General features: G+C 38.7%; 1 protein-coding gene across 4 annotated transcripts in view; it reads left to right on the forward strand.

Annotated features, from left to right (window-relative positions):
• ACSL4 (acyl-CoA synthetase long chain family member 4) overlaps positions 1-21,353 on the forward strand; it is a 214,184-nt gene that overhangs the window by 139,097 nt on the left and 53,734 nt on the right. The window lies entirely within an intron of this gene.

Below are 21,353 nucleotides of genomic sequence, written 5' to 3' on the forward strand. Positions count from 1 at the left end.
CATCTCCTTTGCTGAGGTGTGGGGTCTTCGAGACCCTGGTCTGCCTCTTCATGCCACTAACCGCCTCCTCGAGGGCCAAAAGCTCTTCCTGATCGGGGTGCTAGGCTTTGCCATGACCTTTCCCCAGTGAGCACACCAGGGACTCGCCAGACCTCCAAACGACCTTTAGGACGCCCCCGGACCTCAACTCCATTTTGTCCGTTTCGAGTCGCTCTATGTCTGGGAGCTTGGGACTCTTTCTGGCTCTAGAAGCATCCGCCCTTCGAATTTGAAGGATGCCCTAGGTTCCGATATCCTCTTAGTTTCCTATCTTTAGGTGGGTTAGAAAACGACTGGTTTCTAGCAGAAGCGTGCTCTTATTTTTTCCTGTCCTACCTATCTACATCCCTGCCCTCCGTGGGTGCTGTATATTTAGCATCAGCTTTATTCACTTCCTCTTCCTCTCATTCGAGTGCCCTACAGAAAGAACTGTGGTCGATGTCTATAGCACAGAGAAAAATCGAGGAGAATATGATTCACTGCCTAACCCCCATTAAGGGGTTACATATTTTAAATAAGACGTCATTTCTCCTCTTCACTCCAGCATCTCCTCTTTCAAAGGCATTTTTTTTTCCACTCTCTTGAAATGACTTTGCTCTAATCGCTCTTTTCACGTTAGAAGAATCAATCATCGCCCTAAGAAACAACGGCGAAATGGCATTTAAATGAGTCCCTCTGAAAAAGTAAGCAGTCTGCTCTATTGGTTAATGGTCTAATCAATGCCTCAGTTAGCTCATTTACAAAATTGAGGGTGTTGAACGAAGGTTCCTTCTAGTATTTTGATTTTAAGACCTGTGAATTCATGCTTAGTATTGTAACGTGTTGCAGCGTAAGGGAGATTTAACCTGATGAAATCCATGTTTCCCAGTAGTTGCTTGTCACATTAGGTTTTCTTTTATATTACTTATAACAGATCCTTTTAATTGCTCTTGATGCATACGTTTGTAGGCAGATATCCAAAGACTGTACTGTCAATGAGCCTATCAGTTAAGATTTGCATAGTGTGAGGCCTCTTCCTTGAATTCTAAAATAGCTCATCTTTTAGATTGAAAAGAAGTGTGAAACACCTAAAACTCCTGTAAGAATTAATACCCTCTCTGCCATTTTGGCAGAGGATGAAACACTGAACTGTAACTCTTCTCCCAACGTAGAATAAAATACCTTATTGTTCTGATAGAAGTAATTTGACACCTAAAAATCCACAGAAAGTGTAATGCAACAATAAACATCTTGAATAAATTCAATTTTTTCCCCTAAGCACCGATTTTAAAAATAAGTGATTCAGAAGAACATTTTTGAGTGTTTTGGGTAGGGGCAGGATGGGTGGAGAAAGGAGAGGCTTGCCCAGTTCCGTGGGAAGAGAAATGAATTGGGACTCTGGAGAGGCTGATGTGCAGTTCCAGTGGTAGCTAAATGTATAACCTTGAACAAGTCACTTTACCTCACTTCATTTTTGCATCTGTAAAAGGGTCTTGATGTTGTCAGAATACTCTGCATAAGTCCCCTAATTTGACAATACATATCTATCACAGTTTGCATTAAGGCTGTGCGGTAAATCATTAGTTAAGTCCTAAGTTATTTAGAACATTCTTCTCAAAGATCTGCTTATGCCAGTTCCAGTCTATATATGCATAATTCTTAATTCATCCATATCAAATGAATTACTCTGTGTGAAAGTCTATATATTGGGAAGCATTCTACAAAAGTCAGGTATTGTTCACTTCTGCTCGCAAGTGATGGGTGTGCATACCGCACTTTATTTTTCTTTAAAGGCTTTTAAGAAATCTGTATGGGAATGTATACAGACTGCCTTGTAACTGTAATTGGCTAGGCAACTTGAAAAGAATGTGCAAGCACCTCATTCATTCATTTGTTTGTTCCTTCATTCAACTTATCTCATTCCTCCATCTGTCATTTATTCTGTGCCAGGCCTCTAGGGTATGATGGTTGAGAAGACAATCCTCTGCCTCCAAGGTTTACTTTTATAGTCCAGGATGCAGACGATGGTGGTGAGGGTTGTGGAGAGAGAGTTTTGTGTGTCAGTTTATTTTTATTAACAACAGTCAAATCAGGGACATAAAATCCTGGGGAAGTTAAGGCTCCGCAGGGGAGGAAGAGATAATTGTGTTAACTGTAGCCTGTAGACTCTCTTCTTGGTGTTCCTTTTCTTTTTTTCTTTCCATTCCTTGACTTTCAATTACTGAGACTTTAGCAAAAATGAAAGATTTGGTTTTTTTTTTCACTCCTGCTGTTGACTGGTTTTATATATTCCTTTCATTTGTTTCTCTTTTAGCTGTTTAAGATAGTTGTACATTCTTATACAATTGTAAAAAACAATACCCTTTAATTTTCTTAGTGGTAACGTCTGGCATAACTGTAGCGTAATATCACAAGGAGATTGAAGCAGGTACAATCCATCCACCTGATTCAGAGATCTCCAGTTTTACACGCACTCACTTGCGTGTGTATACTTAGTTCTGTGGGCTTCTCTATAGGCAATATATATAAGCAATATATAGTGGTAAAGAATCTGCCTGCCAGTGAAGGAGACATGGGTTTGATCCCTGGGTCAGGAAGATCCTCTGGAGAAGAAGATAGCAACCCACTCCAGTATTCTTGCCTGGAAAATCCCATGGACAGAGGAGCCTGGCCAGCTACAGTCCATGGGGTTGCAAAAGAGTTGGGTACAACTTAGCTACTAAACAACAACAGTTTGTCTCTATGCAGTGTTAGCACATGTAACCACCACCGCAGTCAAGACACAGAACAGTTCCATCACCCCAGAGGTCTCTGATGTCCTTTTATAGCCATCCCACTCCCTTCCTGACCCCCTGGCAAACCCTAATGTGTTTCCTTTGTCTGATTGGTGTTTTTTCACCCAGTGTGATTGTGTGGAGATTCTTGCAGGGAATATATCTTGTATCAATAGTTCTTTTCATTCTTGAGTTGTATTCCATGCTGTGGATGTATTATAGTTTAATCATTCACCCATTGAAGGATATCTGGTTCTTCCTTGTACTTTGTAACCTGTTATGAATAAAGCTCCTATGAACAGTTATGTACTGGTTTTTGTATGAACATAAATTTTCATTTCTCTAGGATAATTGCCCAAGAGTGCAATTGATGCTTGTATGGATGTTTAGTCTCTTAAGGAACTGCCGAACTGCTTTCCAGAGTGACTGTGCTATTTTATATTCCCTCAGCAATGTATGAATGGTTCTCATCTTTGCCAGCACTTGGAGTTGTTACTATTTTTTATTTTTAGCCGTTCCAATAGATATATATACGGTGATATCTTGTCATAGTTTTAATTTGCATTTTCCTAATGGCTATGATGTTGGACATCTTTTCACGTGCTTATCTGCTATCTCTGTATTTTCATCAGTGAAATGTATGTTCATGTCTTTTCTCCATTCTCTAGTTGGATTTTTTTTTTTACTGTTCTGAGAGTTCTTTATATAATTCTCAATACTAGTGCTTTGTTGGCCACGTGGTTTGCAAATATCTTCTCCCAGCCTGCAGTTTGCATTTTTGTCCTCTTCATAGGCAAGTTTCACAGAATAAAAGTCTTTAATTTTGATGAGGTCCAGTTTGTCAATTTTCCCTCTTATGGATAGTGTGAAGGAATCTTGTGTACCTTTGTTATTTAATTATATTCCTTGCTGTTCTGTATAACATCCAGTACTTCTGTAAGCAGTGTGAACATTTTTTCTTTGGGCATTCCTGGAGCTCAGATGCATTCTTCAAACAAGTGACCTTGATGGCTTAGAGTGTGAATCCATACTTACACATGTTCTCACTGGATTAAAATGGCTGCCATCCTTTTGTGCCTTCAATATATAATTTCTGTCTTACCAGGCAGTCACCGTAACATTAAAATTAATATTTTAAAATTAAGTATATGCGTCATATGCCAAGGAGATTTTTGGTTTCACTTTCTAATTTTAAAATATTTTGGCAAAACTGTGTAGTTTCTAATCAACATTTCTGGTAAGTACTCCAAAGAAAAAAATTTGAGTTCTCATTTAAATATACTTTGAAAGTCTGCTTCTGCATTTTGAGTAGTGAAGTTGCGAATAGGATAGATTTAGTAGGCTTGTTCTGCTCAGCATAATGAATAGAATGTTGAATTTGTCTGTCTAGACTGTATATTTTTCTTTTATAGTAGCTACTTAATGTTCATTTTAATTATCTTTGAAAATAAGCATTAGTTTTAAGGTAGCTTACAAGTACCTTATTCTGAAGTACCTATATTCTTACAAGGTAGCTTATTCTGAAAAATAAATGTGCTCATGTTTGAGAACTTACAGGAAAAGCTTAGTGATTGATTTTTAAGAGTATTCATTTCTGTAAGGGGGCACTGAAATTATCAATTGTCCCTTCAGTGTCACAATATTTGCTCAATAAATTTATAGCCAAGATAGTGGATTCCTAGTTGGAAGAGGTCAATCATTGGTGTGAGACAGTGGTGGGTAAAGTACTACCTGTGACGAAATCCTGCCCACCACCTGTTTTTGTAAATACGTTTCTGTTGGAATACAGGCTCATCCATTCATTTATGTGTTGTTTGGCTGCATTCAAAATACAGTGTCAGAGTTGCAACAGAGAACTTAACGGCCCTGAAAGTCAATTTACTCTCTGGTCCTTTACACAAAAGTTTGCCCAGAGATAAAGCAACCTTATAATAAATTATTGAGTCTTTATGCTTTAAAGGAAATTTAACAAGTGTTACCTTGACTTTTAGTACCTTTTAGGTATATTTCCATGTGGAAATTGTGGTTTGGAAGAGCGTATTCATTTTCTTTATTGTGTCCAAAGGCACTGATCTAGGGGCATTGTTAAGGAATGGATGGAGAGTTGGAAAAGTTGATTTTTGTCAAGTGTGGGCTATTTCAGTGTGAATGTCAGTTTGCAGGTTTGCTAACTGGTGAGATTCAGAAAGAGGCCTATCTAGTCGCGATATCCTTTGGAGATTCTGTTGTGTGCCAGAGTGGTAATGACAGAGCCAGGTATGGCAGTTCTGTTGCTCCTCCTCCCAAAGTTACTGTGCTCTTTAAATACATAGCAGTTTGAGCCTGTCAAGCTGAACTTAAGACTGTTGGTTTATTATTTTGTGTGCACAGCTTCCTTTTGTAAGTTAGAAGTTCATACTTTAGTTCTTTTAAATGCCCCACCTACAAGTAAGGTTGAAAATGGAAACTGAGTTTGCACTGTTTCACTGTATATTTGGAAAGAGATGGGTCCCTGCCTCACATCATACTCCAAAATAAGTTAAAGGTGTATTTTTTAAAATCTATATATATATTTTAAAAACTTCTGGAAAGCACAACACACCATAACAAAGTTGAAAAGTCATATGACAGGCTGGAGGGAGGAAAATAATTTCTATATATGCCATGGAAGCTTTTATTGACTTCCACTTAACTGAACCACCATATTAAATGACATTCGTTTGTTTTGTAAAACACACTATGAACTGAACACTTGCTATTAGTAGATTGGTATCTGGTACGCCAGGCTTGTGAACCCACCAGTACAACAGATGCTTTTGTTACTCAATTATTATGAATTAAAATAATTAAATTAAAAATATGAATTATTATTTTATTATAATTACTGTGCTTGTTCTTGTTTTTGTAAATATAAAATTTATTTTCATATAACTTGATACAATCTGAGTAGTGAGGAATTGAAGTTCTTACTGAAAATTTACATATGAAATGATATGATGTCTGGGATTTTTTCAAATTATACAGAAGTTGAGGTTCAGAGTGCATAGAGATGTGAAAGAAATAAAATTCAGCAAATACAGATGATAGTTGAAGTTGGGGGATAGGTTTATTGTAACAAAAATAAATGGTGTATTTTGAAATGAGTTGATGAAAGCAAGTTGTAAGTTAGGTGTGTGTAAGACAATGATAAAAGGTTTGTATAAAATATATATATAAATCTGAAGGGTGCTCTACTAATAGTTCCTTGCAAGTATCTTTTAAGTTCTTTGAAGTTCTGCATTATCTAAGAATTCAGTTTAAATTTCTTTACAGTCAGTGGGCCTGGAGTTAAAGAAAGGTTTTGGCCTTCTGGCCCTTTATCAAAAACTTGTTGAATGAGTGTACATTTACCACAGATAAAATGAAGATAAAATGAAATGTTTGTCATGAGCATATTTTTTTATGATTGTCCACCTTAGTTGACTTTGTTAATTAGATAAATCTGTTCCAAATAAAATTAGGTTAAAAGGTTTCTACTATGTAATATCTATGCTATGTAAAGAGCTCCTACAGATCAATAAATAAAAGGTACCTGTTAGAAAAAGTGGCAGAGGGTTGTGATTGGCCTTTTACAAAAAAAGAAAAGAAATTGAAATAATGATTCAAAAAGAAAAGATGCTCAACTTCACTCTAGTAATTAGGGAAATGAAAACCATTTTTTTACCAAATACATTGGCAAAAACTGTAATATCCACTTTTAGAAAGGAATGGGCACTGTCATACACTTTAATGAGAGTGTGAATTGTGTAGCTTTTTGATAGAGTGCCAAAATCCTCTCATTTTTAAATGTGCATATATTTTTGACCCAGTAATTCTGTAGGAAGCTATTCTGGGTAAGTATCTGCACATTTGTATAAAAATAAATACAAGATTTGAAAGCAATGAAGCTTGGTAACGGTGAAAACTTGGCAGCAACCTAAATGTCCACAAGAAAGGGAACGACTTAAATAATAACATGCTGTTCTGTGGAATAATATGAAGCTATGAAAGGAAAGAAATCCCTTAGACCTATATAAATGGACATGGGAGTTCCAAAATATGTTGTTAACAGGTAGAGAGAATTATATAACACTCCATATACCATGATTCCACCTGTCTAAAAAGACAAAACCTTGCCATGCATATGGATAATACAGAGGTGTGACTGATTGATAGGCACCGTGCATGGTTATCTCTAGGGCAAAAGGGACTGGTGTTAGAGGAAGGCATTATAGAGATACTTATACTTTTTACCCTATACAATTCTATAATGCATTTTAATATATGATTACCCTTTTGATAGTAGTTTTACAGATTCCTCATATGCAACATTACACATTGAAGGATGTTTACAATGCAGTTTCTTCATTGTGCTTTATACAATAACATTGTGCTAGAAATGGGGTGAGTGCCTTGTATTTAGAGAGTACTTAGTACTTTAACCAGAGAAGGCAATGGCACCCCACTCCAGTACTCTTGCCTGGAAAATCCAATGGACGGAGGAGCCTGGTAGGCTGCAGTCCATGGGGTCACTAAGAGTCGGGCACGACTGAGCGACTTCACTTTCAGTTTTCACTTTCATGCATTGGAGAAGGAAATGGCAACCCACTCCAGTGTTCTTGCCTGGAGAATCCCAGGGACAGAGGAGCCTGGTGGGCTGCCGTCTGTGGGGTCGCACAGAGTCGGACACAACTGAAGCAACTCAGCAGTAGCAGCAGTAGTACTTTAACAAAGGAAGAACATTATTTTTAAAACTATTTGTATTTTCTGAATGTTCTGCACTGAAAATATAAGTATAAAAAAAGAATAAAAACACTATAATCCCATACCCAGGGAGATCTATTGTCAGCTTTTGGGCACACGTGTGCAAACATATGTATCTTCTTTCTACAAAAGAAGGGTTCTTAGTGTACATACTGATTTGTAACTTGCTTCCTTTAACTGGACTCTATACAGTGAGCATCTTTCATGATCGATAACTGTAAATAAGTGAAAAAGACATACTAGTGGGAAAAAGAACAACCATGTGCCAGGTAAATGCAGTGTTCCACTTAAAATAACATTTCGGGGACAAACTATAATCTTCAAGCAAAGTCATGGCCACCAAAAGTAAATAACCAAGGAATGAAAAAAATTTTCAATGTTAAACCAGTTCAGTTCTGTTTTGAATTTATGCATGTTGGTTAAGTTGTAGTTACTAGTAATGATATATAAGTACAGTATATTAAAAGGTCATTAGGCATCTTTTGGGTGGGGTTTGGTTTTAATGAAGATTTTAAAACTGAGCTTGAACAGTTATTTTGGTTCAAAGAAAAACCAACTGCTCTGACTAATTTTTGGTGAATGTGTGGGCGTAGTTGTGCTCTTTCACAGCTTGTAAAAGTAAAGAAAATCTGGGTGTCTGTGGCAACATGAAACTTTGTCTATGGTATCTCAGTCTACAGTAAAATTGAACATTAGAAGTGTGTTGCAGGACCAAGTTTGATTTGTATAGTATGTATTCTGCTTATATGTCATCGAGAAGCATTTATTAAGCACATCTGCTATAGGCTCATTATAACCACTTCTGGGTTTGTACTGTGGGATTTAGAGGTGAAAATACCTTACTTTATGATGAATTCAATAGAGTATTTAACAAAAGAATATTCTACCTTGTAGACAGTGGTGTTAATGTGACGGCCCAGTGTAGCTGCTCGTATTTTCATTACGGCAATTGAAATAGCATCCCCATTCTCCAAGGCCTTTCTGGAACTGATTTTGCAGCAAGAGGATTTTTTTTTTCATAGGCACTGTGAAGTTAGAAGATTTTATAGCGGAGTAAAAATCCCATGGCCAGAGGAGCCTGGCAGGCAACAGTCCATGGGGTCGCAGAGTCAGACATGACTGAGCCACTAAGCGTGCACGCAGAATAGAGTTTTCCCATTTCTCACAGGTGCGTGTGTGAATATAATAGAATAGATGAGACTATTAACAGAGGTATTTGAAACATTTATGGTGGCTTCTAGCGATTGTTAGGAAGTTAAGGCAGTGGAAGGCATGGTGAAATACCTGTTTTCTCTTAGGTATTCTCTTTATTACCTTCAACATGTGCCTGAAGCATTCTAATACTGTTAAAAAACAGAAATGACAGGGTTTTGGAGGACCACTCCCCTGGGGGTACCCCGGTGATGTCATTAAAAAAAGGTCTGCAAAAATGGGCAGAGCTGCTCCCTCTGAAATGGTGGTCATTCGTTTTTCTCAGAATAGATTAGTCATTTCTGCTTTTCAAATGAACTGCAAGCTGAAAACTTCCCACAGACAGGAAACAGAAACTTGGTTGAATGAGCTTAAAGTTCAGTTATGGCTTTGGAAACAGAAGAGAAGACACAACTAGCTAGCACTAGCACCTCATGGGATGCATCCAAGTGAAAGGTGCTCTGTTCTTCATGACTGCTGAAGATGGTAACTCGAGAAGTAGCTTCAAAGAATAGTTGAAAAACCGTAACTTGACTCAGGGCTGGAACTGAGCAGAACTAGCCATAAATAACTGTCAGATGAATGTGTTTCAGACAAATAGAGTAGAAAAGAGAAAAGCAGGCCGGGATAATGGTTCTTATACTTGGAACCACAGAAACCTTTGAGATTTGGTCAATTGCAGGTTAGTCTAGAATGGTCTAAAGCCTTTGATAAAATATTTGGGACGCCATCTGTGCATTTCCTTACAGAAGTAGGTTAGAATATCTGTGAAGAAAGTGATTTCCATACTCTGGAAACTAGAAAAGGCAGAGATCAGGCTCACTGTTTGGTGAATTATAGCGACCTGCAGATGGGAACGTATGTAGTGTTTATTTCCCTCAGTAGAAAGAAATGTCAGTATTAGCATATTCATTCAAATATAGTTACATGTTATACATTTTTAAGCAAAATGACTGAACTTGGAAGGATATTATACAACTCAGATTTTCCACCAGAAATTTTGGGATCCTTTTCCTTCTATTTTGTTTTTAGTGTCAAGTGTAAAGGCCAGGATTTTTCTGTAAAAGCAGGTTTTTAATTTATGCCCTTATGTACATTAATTTTAATATTCTCTTGATCACCAGGAGATCGTTGAGAATTAAACTGTTAATAAGGGAGTAGCTTTCTTTAGGAAGTATCCTCCCAAATAATTTACTTCTTACAAGTAATTTTAGAAACGACAGCTGCAAAATGGAAACCTCCCTGGTGAATCTCCATTCTCTGTTTTTTATTCTTGTTTTGAAATGGAGTTCCCCAACCTCACTATTCCAGTCTTTCTTTTAGGACTGAGTAGAATTGAATCAGGGATGATGATTCTCAACCCCGGAAGTACAAATTGTTCACTGCAGTTGTAAAGACACATGCACTAGTCCTGCTGGCTGACTTGAATCCTAGCTCAGTAGGGTCCTTTTGCAGTCCCTGTAAGTATAAGGAGTCTGCAAAGGAAGACTGTTCTACCTGGCTCTTGGGAGGAGAATATTCCAGTGCTCAGATAGTTACCTAGTCTCTGTTTTACGTCAGCGGTACCCTGCATTTGGGCCATTGTTCTTTGGTTATATGAAATGTTTGTGTGGAGTGATTGGCCTATAATTGCAATGATATACATGTGGTGAAATGGCGGAGTTGTTCCTAACTCAACTTTCAGACCACTGATCTTTTTCTCATAAAGCCCCCAACCCTTAACGATTGTGGGGTGTTTTTTTTTTTTTTTTTTTAACTTCTTAGGGAGAACGTGTGTTTCCCTGGTGGCCCAGTGGTAAAGAATCTGCCTGCCAATGCAAGAGACTCCAGTTCGATCGCTGGGTTGGGAAGATCCCCTCGAGGAGGGCATGGCAACTGACTCCAGTATTCTTGCCTGGGAAATCCCATGGATAGAGGAGCCTGGCAGGCTACAGTCCATGGGGTCACAAAAGTCGGACATGACTTAGCGGCTAAAAAACACAAGGAGGAAGTGCTTCCTATTAGTCTTGCTTCTAATTGTCCTCAACTGATGAAGACTGTTGTCCACCTCCCTCTGTGCCTTTGATTGAAGGGCCATGTTGCTTAGGGCATTGCCCACAGGAAAGAGGAGGTGGATGCTATACTAGGGCATGACCAAAGGAGTGGGAGGTGGCTGTGAGCATAGTCTCTAGCCAGAACGTCCCTTGAGTTTTGAAAACTAGGAATCGCAACTCCAGTTTAAAAGACATATTTTAGAAACCAGCTGTAGCCTATCGAATCCCTAAACTAAGAGAATATTGAGAAGCCTTGCAGTGTTTAATCTGATGATATCACAGTCCTCAGTGGAAATCTGCAAAATTGAGTCAAAATTCTTTTTGTCTTCTTCAAATCTGGGATTGTTATGATACACTTATATGTTACTTTAATGACTTTGATGAGATGCACGCAACTCTTTGATGCAGCTAATTCTGGTTGAAAGAATTACTTTTCGACCCAGACTAGATTTCTTCACTCTTGCATTGTTTCTAGCTGTTGTAACACTAAGGTCATTTTATTTGTCTGATCTCTTCTAGATGTCATAACATTTTGTCATGAGATCATGAGAAATGTTTCTTCTGCTTTGAGAGGAGTGATTAGGAATCTGTTTAGGATGGAAAATCTATTCTTCGATTTGTTGCCTCTACTGCTTACCTCTACCTGCTGCATGAAAGAAAATCAATAATGTCTCAAAGCCTCATAGTTACGTATTTGAGTTACATAAAATTGTTCTGTGGAAGAATTTGTTTTGAGTTTGGTACTTGGCTGGCTCTGAAGCCATGTTTTGCTATTGCTTGACCTTAAACTTTTTTTTTCCTTTTTTTACTGGCACTGCCCCATTGCTGATGAAAGATCAGGATGTTGTCTAGGTGGGCTTGGCACCAGGTGCCAAACCTCAGTACCTTTCTCTTCTATTCTCAGGCACAGCAGCCCTGGAAACCATCAAATTGAGGTGCTGGAAGCATTTTGATAATATCTTTTCTTATTCTTTAAAAATCTGGCCCGTCGCTGTCACAGAACCATCAGACCTCAACATGTGTGCTTAACGGAGAACGTTTGTTTTCAGAACCACCTCTGTGTTGACCTTAGTTTTGCTTTTGAAGAAGAGTAAGCAGTGTATTGCCCCATGCAGTACATGAGAAAGCAAACCGCTTTTACTGCTCCTCATATTGTTTGCAGATGTTTGTAGGAGGATTGAATTATAACTTAATTTAAAGATGATATACTTTTGCTTAACAATTCACAAAAATAACTGCAAAAGGATGTCTTAAAGGTGGATTACATTGCAGATACAGCAGAAATTAATTGCTTTAGAGATAAATGGGTGATTTCTACTAGTAGAAAGTATCAACACTGTTGAAATTGCAGCAAGTTTCTTGGCTGACCTTTTTATGGGAGCACATAATAGCCCTTCCTTAAGCACTGTTCCATTGAGATGGGAAAGACTTCTGCTCTGCTTGGGAGTTCTTAGTACACTGGTGCTTCTTTTTAAATCTTTTTTTTGAAATTCTTGTTTTGGGTCTCATCTGCAGAAATACCTTATTGATGCATTTTCAATACTCAACTAATGAAACTTCCAGGTAACAAAACCTCAGTTGGGTGTGTTTTGCAATGGCACTAACCTACTCCAAATTTTACACTTGCCAGAGTAGTATTATAACCAGAAGGCTGTAACCTGTTTGTAAGAGCTGGGTAGCAGTCTGCAGATGAAATTGATCCAAACCTTTTAGTTTTCTGTTTGTGTACTTCAGCTCTGCATTTTCTTTTCCTTTATTTCTTTCAGAACCTCACTTTCATCCTTTGGCTTTGCATAATTCTTCTTGCTCCAATATTTAAAGATTTAAAAAAAAATACATTTTGAGCAAGCCAGCTCGTCCCTAAGCAGTAACAGGTACAACTGGATAATTCTAGAGGGAAGCTATTAGTATTAGCTTTTTATTAATAAAAGGTAAGATGATCATCTGATTGGGCACATAGGGTTGAGGGTTGACTCCTGGGTGATACTCCTTTCCTGTTTCAGGTGTATGTCTGCTCTCTGTGTTAGTCTCATGGCCTCTTTTTAAAAAAAGTTTTTAAAGATTTCTCTGATGTGGATATTTTAAAAGTCTTTATTGGATTTATTACAATATTGCTTCTGTTTTATGTTGTGTTTTTTTAGCCACGAAACATGCAGCTCTTAGCTCCTGGATCAGAGATTGAACCTGCACCCCCTGCATTGAAAGGCAGATTCTTAATCACTGGACCACCAGGAAGTGCCTAGTCTTAGGTCCTCTTAAAATGTTATCTATTGAACACTAAGCTCCGGAAGGAGAGGAGGGCATAGTAAATGTTCACTGGATTTTTCATGAATGAATGCATGTTCATGTACCTGTAGCTGCCTGGAATTTGACAAGTAGAAATACTACAACTAAAAATATTACAAAAGAAAAGGGTTGGGACTTCCCTGGTGATCCAGTGATTGAGAATCTGCGTGCCAATGCAGGAGACATGGGTTTGATCTCTGGTCTGAGAAGACCCCACATGCCACGGGGTAACTAAGCTGGTGCGCAGCAACTGCTGAGCCTGCGATCTAGAGCCTTTGAGCCACAACTACTGAAGCCTATGGGCCTAGAGGCTGTAGTCCATGCCCCGCAACAAGAGAAGCCACAGCAGTAAGTCCGTGCACCACAACTAAAGAGCAGTCCCCCTCACTGTAACTAGAGAAAGCCCGAGGGCAGCAATGAAGATCCAGTGCAGACAAAAAGTGAAGACATTTTGTTTGAATTAAAGGTTGTTACTGGCTGTACTTTTAATTCCTTCCCTCAAATGTTCTTATGGTGGTTGGTCTTCAGCAATGATGATTACAAAATCAAAGAAAATAGAGACTCAGCCATTTATTTCCAGCTTCAGTGAGTCTTTGCCTAATAGGGTAACTTCACTTTCATATTTTATGAAAGGCGATGCATACGTTGTTGAGTCTTTATAGCTTTTGGTTGTCATGCTAGAAGGCATACCTTCTTCAAAGCTTCTATCTATGAAAGAAGTTTGATTCCACAATATTATTCTTTAAATGTAGGAATCTTTTTAACCAAATGGATTTTTTCTTCTAGGTTTAAAAGGTGTGATCTTAATACATGGTTTATTTTTAAAAATAAGTATTTCATGTTGGAATAATGTTAGATTTACAATGAATTTGTGAACCTAGTACTGATGTTCTGGATATCTTTCCCCCAACTTCCCCTAAGGTTAACATTTTACGTAACAGACAGTGGCACAGTACTTTACAGCACAGAATTTGTTTGGATTTCCCTAGTTTTTCTACCAAAGTCTTTATTTTTCTTCCTGTTCCAGGATCCAGAATTGTTATACATGTTTCTAAGAAACGTGTATGGATAAAAAGACAAAACAAAGTAAGAATAACCCCCTACCCAGAGACATCTATTGAGATTTTTAGTATATATCCTTCCATATGCCCCCAAACTTTTTGAATGCCCCTAAAACACTGGGTCTTAGAAAAGACCCTGATGCTGGAAAAGATTGAGGGCAGGAGGAGAAGGGGATGGCAGAGGATGAGATGGTTGGATGGCTTCCCCGACTCCACGGCCATGAGTTTGAGCAAGCTCCAGGAGATAGTGAAGAACATGGAAGCCTGGCATGCTGCAGTCCATGGGGTCGCCAAGTCAGGCACGACTGAGTGACTGAGCAACAACGACAGAACACAGAATGTGCTTTATATACTGCTTTGTAATTGCTTTTTACACTTAGTATAGCATTTACTTTTTTGGTGAACATGTTCCCACGTCTGCTATTTTTTAATATAGTTTAATCTATTCCCTATCCTGAGGGTTTTTTTTTTCATTCTATGTGGCTTGCAGAATCTTAATTCCCCAACCAGGGATTGAACACATATCCTCAGCAGTGAAAGCACCGAGTCCTAACCACTGGACTGCCAGCAAATTCCCTGTCTTTAGTTATTTTGTTTCCATTTATTTGTTCCATTAGCTCTTCATGATTAAAGAGAAACCGTATGTATTCTCAACCTTTTTCCCCCAACAAACCTGAGAGATAGGACACTCTTATCAGTAACAGTGGCTCACTAAATCAGTCATTCTAAATAGGTGTGTATTTGGTTGAACTGTTTGAAATTGCTATTTGGGGGGTTATGCAACAGTTGACTATCAGCAATTTTATATGGCTCAACTTAATAGTTTTTTTTTTAGTTAAAAAGAAAATCTTTATTTGTATTTTGAAAAATTTCCGATAAAAATCATGTTCATTTACTAAGACAAAATATATTCTTTATTTCTACTAAAAGTGGTTTAAGAGGGACTAAAGAAAAACTGCCAAAATCAGTTCATGAAAGTTTATTTTAAAATGTGGGATAATACCACCTAATAGTTTTAAAAATAGCTTTCTAAGTCATTCTGATCCGTTTCCTTCCTTATCACTCCACTCAGAATCCCTGGCATCTCACTCTGAGATTCTCTGCATTTAGAATGATAAGCTGACCCTGAAAAATTTCACCAGGTAAAAATGTTGACAAACCACCTTCTAGGTGTCTCTGATAAAAAAAATCCTTAAAACCTATGCCTGTGTTAATAATATATGCAGAGAACTTGAAATCTGGTGAATTGCATCAGTATGCTGAAAATAAACTTCTGAGCATTTAACCTAGGCTCTGCAAGATGCAGGCTAATTGGTGGCTCTGCCTCCTGGTTCCATATCTGTATTGGAGAAAGCCAGGGGCACTGGCGCCACCCAGTGGTTCCTTGTAGAGTAGCAGCTGATGTTGCTCTTAATGCTGCTGCTGCTGCTTAGTCGCTTCAGTCGTGTCCGACTCTGTGCGACCCCATAGACGGCAGCCCACCAGGCTCCTCTGGTCCCTGGGATTCTCCAGGCAAGAGTACTGGAGTGGCTTGCCATTGCCTTCTCTGCTCTTAATACTACTTTCAGTTTTTTTTTCTTTCCTGTTTTCCGTGTTCATGGTCTCACCTTCCTTTGCTTCTCTCCATCTGTGCCAATTGCACTAACGGATTTCATTTAGCCCAGCTGATGAGAATCAGAGCAGTACCATAACCATATAATTTTGCTGCAATATCCTTATATCAGTAAAGGCTTTGGAATATGAGACATGAAATCATAGATGTAAACATCCTGAACAGACTGTTACTTGCTCTGCTTGTGAAATCATTATTCCTACCCAGAATGGCCATAAGCTTTGTATTCTACCAGAATGTGGCATGTCTCATGTTTAATTTCAAACTTCTCAATAGATGAGAGGAAGTATTCCTATACATCTCAGATATGAAGAGGCATACATTTCTGCCTAGCGTGAAAGATTTAAGTGGGAATTCATTCTTTAGTCTCCTTCCTCTTTAGCATGACTTGTTATTTCAGTACAGAACTGTTTTGCAAGCACCTACTGTGTACCTGTACTGTGCTGGGTTCTCGGGATTATAGCGGTGATGGAGACAGACATGACTTTTGTCCTTAAAGAGCTTATAGCCCAGCTGGGGAACAGAAACTTGAATATGTTTAGGTGTTGTGCGATATGAGCACTGGGAAGACAAACAGCAGAGGCACCTGACATAAAGTGGGGAGGTCAAGGAAGGCTTTTTAGAAGTGTCATTTAAACTAAGACCTAAAGGAAGCCAAGAAAAGGGAGAAGAGAATGTTCTTGGCAAAGAGAAAAGCATGTGCTAGATGCAGAGGTGAGAGATTAAGCTTGGTGCTTTTGAGAACCTAAAAGAAGTTCGTGATGGCTGGAGCTGTGAGATCAGCTCATTTCAGCTTCACAGCAGTCCCAGGAGGTAGGAGCATTATTCCCTCCATTTCAGGGTTGTGGCAAATGAGGCGCAGAGGGTACATAACTTGCCCGAGGTCACTCAACTCTAGTAAGTGGCACCACCAGGAACTGGACCCAGGCCGGCTGGCTCCAGCACTTTGGTTCACAATTGCCCTCATCAGGGCGGTGTGTTGTGTGTACTGGAGCTTCACTGTTGAAGCATAGCACCTTAGCCTTTTCATCTGTGGTCTTTTTTTTTTTTTTTTCTGATGGGCCAAATTAAATAAAATCTTTCTTAGTAAGCTGAATATTAGGCTGTCCTGGATACAGCCTCTTCCAAGAACTAAAGCTTATAAACAGGTGAAAAATTCCTTAAGCTTACAGCATCTGGGTTAGCCTGGAATGTCTCCTGTTGGCTTTAGTCTTTTATCACTGGGAATCAAATACCTCATTCGATATGCAGCTCTATGGTTGCTAACCTGTATTTTCCAGAAAATCTTCAATGGCAAGTTATAGTCGGTTGTATTGTTCAGAAATGAGTATCAGATTTGTATTGCCTGCAAAGTTAGAATTTTTGTTTGCTCAATCCGTGGGGTCGCAAAGAGTTGGACATGACTGAGTGCCTAAGCACAAGGCTGGTTTGGCAATAGATTAATTGCCAAATTAACCTATTTGATTTAGGTTAGTGAAAGGGTAAACACAACTTCTTAAATAGGATTATAGTCTTTAAAAGTCATAAGTTAAAAACCTATTTGTGGAGGTATTTTCTTAAAATGGATCTGATTTATCCTTTATGTACTTAATATACAAGTGTATGCTTTGTAAGATGAGGAATTGACTTCAGTTAGAAATTACCAATTAAAATCTAAGTAGATTTTAGAAGTGGGATTATAAATATTTGGTTGTAGATAAAATATTTAAAGTTATCATAATTTGATATTGTTGAAACACTTGGAATAAAAAGTCACGTGTCTGTTTAATGGCACAAAGCTGATTATTTCATTTACTTGCCCATTTGTATATGACTGTGGGTTCAGTCAGGACTTAGTACATGGAGGTGTCTTTCCAGTTGTGAAGGTTGGCTTCTGCTGATGTAGCCATACATTCTTACCTTGTTCTCTGTGGGACCAGAGTTAGGGTTATTACTGGGTTATCACTAGGGTTGTCTCTCCAAAAAAGGAAAAAGGTTGGGGCGGGGGGGGGGGGGAACGACTCTGATAAGAATTCTGGTAAGAATCTGGGACAACACATGACAAGCAGGGAACATACATGAGCAAGCTGAGAAATGTGATTGCCTTTTTTCACCAGTTCATGGGCATGTGAGCTTGGTCACTCAGTTGTGTCCAGCTCTTTGCAATCCCATGGAGCCCACCAGGTTCCAATGTCCATGGAATTTTCCAGGCAAGAATCCTGGAGTGGGTTGCCATTTCCTTCTCCAGGGGATCTCCTGACCCAGGGTTCACACCCTCATCTCTTGTATTGAAGGCAGATTCTTCACCAATTCACACAGGGCTCAAATTTGTGAGCTTAGCTTCAGAAGCACTGGCTCAGCTCAGTTGAGTTAACCAGCAGCCACAGATAGCTTTCCCTTTACTTTAGAGTAAAAACATTAATTTTCAAGTAAATTAAAAACATTAATTTTCAGGTAAATTGTATATTGCAGCGGGATGTTATGCATAGCCGCTGTGTGCCTTTTATCATTTTGAGCATTGTGAACTCAGTGCCACTAGGCCCTGTCGAGGTTATTGTAGGACACAGTTGGAGCTGTGTGGGCCTTTACAGGAAATGAGATTACTTAATGATACTTTCCTGTTGCCCGAAACATTTTGAAATGAAAACTTTGAGGGAAAGAAATGATTCAACCCTTTCTGCCTTCTACGGCTTTTTGAAGTCAGCTAGTACATATTAGTAACCTGATATCACAGTTGATTGGAATGTCTGAAGCAAGACAGTCTTAGGTAAGATGAGATCCTCTAATATTCTGAGCCACTGGTCCCAGAGTTCAGGTTGTAAACAAGTGGGTACTGATGGAGAGTTTACTTCTAAAATCCCCTGCCTGTATCATCCCTCCCATCACTGTGTAGAAAGCAAAGAAAGGATACTCATTTGCTGCCTTTTGCCTGTGATGCTTTCACCTGGGGGCAGGCAGGCCTCAATTCCCGTTAGGGGGCTGATTGATGTTAATATTATATTAATTAATAATATATTAGTATTAATATACTTGGGCTAGCTGAAAAATATTATCTTTGTGGGACAGAAGAATGCCAGTATGACTTTCTCATATCTCTTAAATCTTTTGCCAGTGTCACCTGGCATTGGAATTCCTGTTTGTTTTAATAGGATAAGTGGGTAGAACTGTGGGCATTAAGGAAATTATTGATATTTCCATCTGTGCAGAACCTCTCGTGATTATCTGGCTTTTTGATATTGCTTATTCACTTGCCAATGGGCTTCCCTGGTGGCTCAGACGATAAAAATCTGTCTGTAGTGGGGGAGACCTGGGTTCAATCCCTGGGTCAGGAAGGTCCCCTGGAGGAGGAAATGGCTACCCCAACTCCAGTATTCTTGCCTGGGAAATCCTGTGGACAGAGGAGCCTGGTAGGCTACAGTGTAGTTACAGCAAGAAAAAAAAAAACACACTTATTTTGCTTCATAGATCATATTACATGAGCAAAAGAAGTTTCTTTTACTTTGAGTCTGGTTTAAAAACTGAAGTATCTAATCTTCTCTCTACAGTGCAGTTATGTCAGCAAAATAGCATCACTTCACCATGTCAATAGGGCCAAATGCCTTATGGGCCATGTTCATTGTCACTTATCAATAACCGCATATAAACAGACACACACTAGAATTAATTGACACTGGTGCTATATTTTTTACTTATGTATTGAATGATAAAAGTAATATGTTCACTGTAGCAGTTTTAGAAAATGTAGGAAAAAATAGGACAAAACTAAAAATCACCTGTAATTCTACAATCCAGAGATGAATATTTCAGCTGGTAGCCTGCATATATTTGGTTAAGTTTTGTCTTAAACCAATTTCACTTATTAATATCTTGACTGTTTTTTCATATCCTTAAAAATCTATGACAATACTGTGTTTGATGACTGTAGTGTTAAATCATGAGGATACATCATTATTTTACCAGTCTCCTTTTGGATATGTGCTGTTATTTCTAGTTTTCTGTTATTTTTATCACAGCAGTGACTGTTATCTATGTTTTTTTGTGTGTGTGCATTTCTATTTCCTTAGGCTAGTCCTGGAGAAGGCAATGGCACCCCACTCCAGTACTCTTGCCTGGCAAATCCCGTGGATGGAAGAGCCTGGAAGGCTGCAGTCCATGGGGTCGCTAAGAGTCGGACACGACTGATCGACTTCCCTTTCACTTTTCACTTTCATACATTGGAGAGGGAAATGGCAACCCACTCCAGTGTTCTTGCCTGGAGAATCCTAGGGAAGGGTGAGCCTGGTGGGCTGCCGTCTATGGGGTTGCACAGAGTCGGACGTGACTGAAGAGACGTAGCAGCAGCAGCAGCAGCAGGCTAGTCCTAGAAGTAGAAAGTGAAATTACTCAGTCATGAGGTATGTATGACTTAAAGCTTCTGAATGCCTATTGCCAAATTACTTTCTATAAAACTTGTACCAATTTACATTTCTGTCAATGGGATATAAGGTGCCTTTCTGTATACATTTGGCAACACTGAACAATTTTTTTATTCTTAATTGGCACTACTTTCGACAGAACTCCAGTGCATTTTTTCAGCAAATAAAAATTATTTCTGGCAGAAACAAAAGTGGCGCTTGCAATACTATGAACAGTAGTACTGCCAGGAACTGGTGGCCCCAGATACTTTGAGAGTCATCAAAACAGGCCATATTTTAGCTCTGAGTCTGTATTTCTAAAAATATATTCTCTTTTCTCAAGTGGTTTATCAATCTCATCTTTAATGTAGAAGAAAATGCTAATGTTTTTCTCCTAAAATGATTGCTTCATGAGTACTTATTGTTCATTACCTTAGTGCTCTCTGTGTGTTTATTTATTGAGTCATGTCTTTAAAAACAAAATGTAACCTCTGGCAAAAATTACCCAAGCTTTTGGAAAGTTTTGATTGTTACACAGCAGTACTTTCTGGTCAAGATCTCTTAAAGTAACAAATACTTCTTTCAAGCATTGTTCAGTTCTTCAGTATTTTAATAAAGGCCTTGTAAATTCAGAATTACCCATGTATCAACACACTGCTTGAGTAAACTTGAAAGGAAGAGATGTGGTAAGTCCAATGTTTGATATTATGCAATCAATTTGTTCAAAACACTTTTAAATCAGTATTGGAAGATTGTTGTTCCTAAGTCAAGAAGGTAATGGCATCCCACTCCAGTATTGTTGCCTGGAAAATCCCATGGATGGAGGAGCCTGGTAGGCTGCAGTCCCTGGGGTTGCTGCGAGTCGGACACCACTGAGTGACTTCACTTTCACTTTTCACTTTCATGCGTTGGAGAAGGAAATGGCAACCCACTCCAGTGTTCTTGCGTGGAGAATCCCAGGGACAGCGGAGCCTGGTGGGCTGCCGTCTATGGGGTCACACAGAGACGGACACAGCTGAAGTGACTTAGCAGCAGCAATTTTCAGCTATTAAAACAGTTCTTCCCCAGTGATTGCCTCCTAATAGTCAAGCTATATCTTAGGTGGATCTTACAAATAGAATTCTTGATATTTGTGACTTTAAAATTTTCTTATTTAAATGCAGTTGTTCTATTGAGAGCATTTAAAGAGAATGTGCCTTTCTGTCTTGATACTGTTAATTTCATCCTAGATAACCAAAAGGTTA

This window comes from Ovis canadensis, chromosome X, assembly GCF_042477335.2.
Source record: "Ovis canadensis isolate MfBH-ARS-UI-01 breed Bighorn chromosome X, ARS-UI_OviCan_v2, whole genome shotgun sequence".
In the NCBI taxonomy this organism is placed as follows: domain Eukaryota; kingdom Metazoa; phylum Chordata; class Mammalia; order Artiodactyla; family Bovidae; genus Ovis; species Ovis canadensis.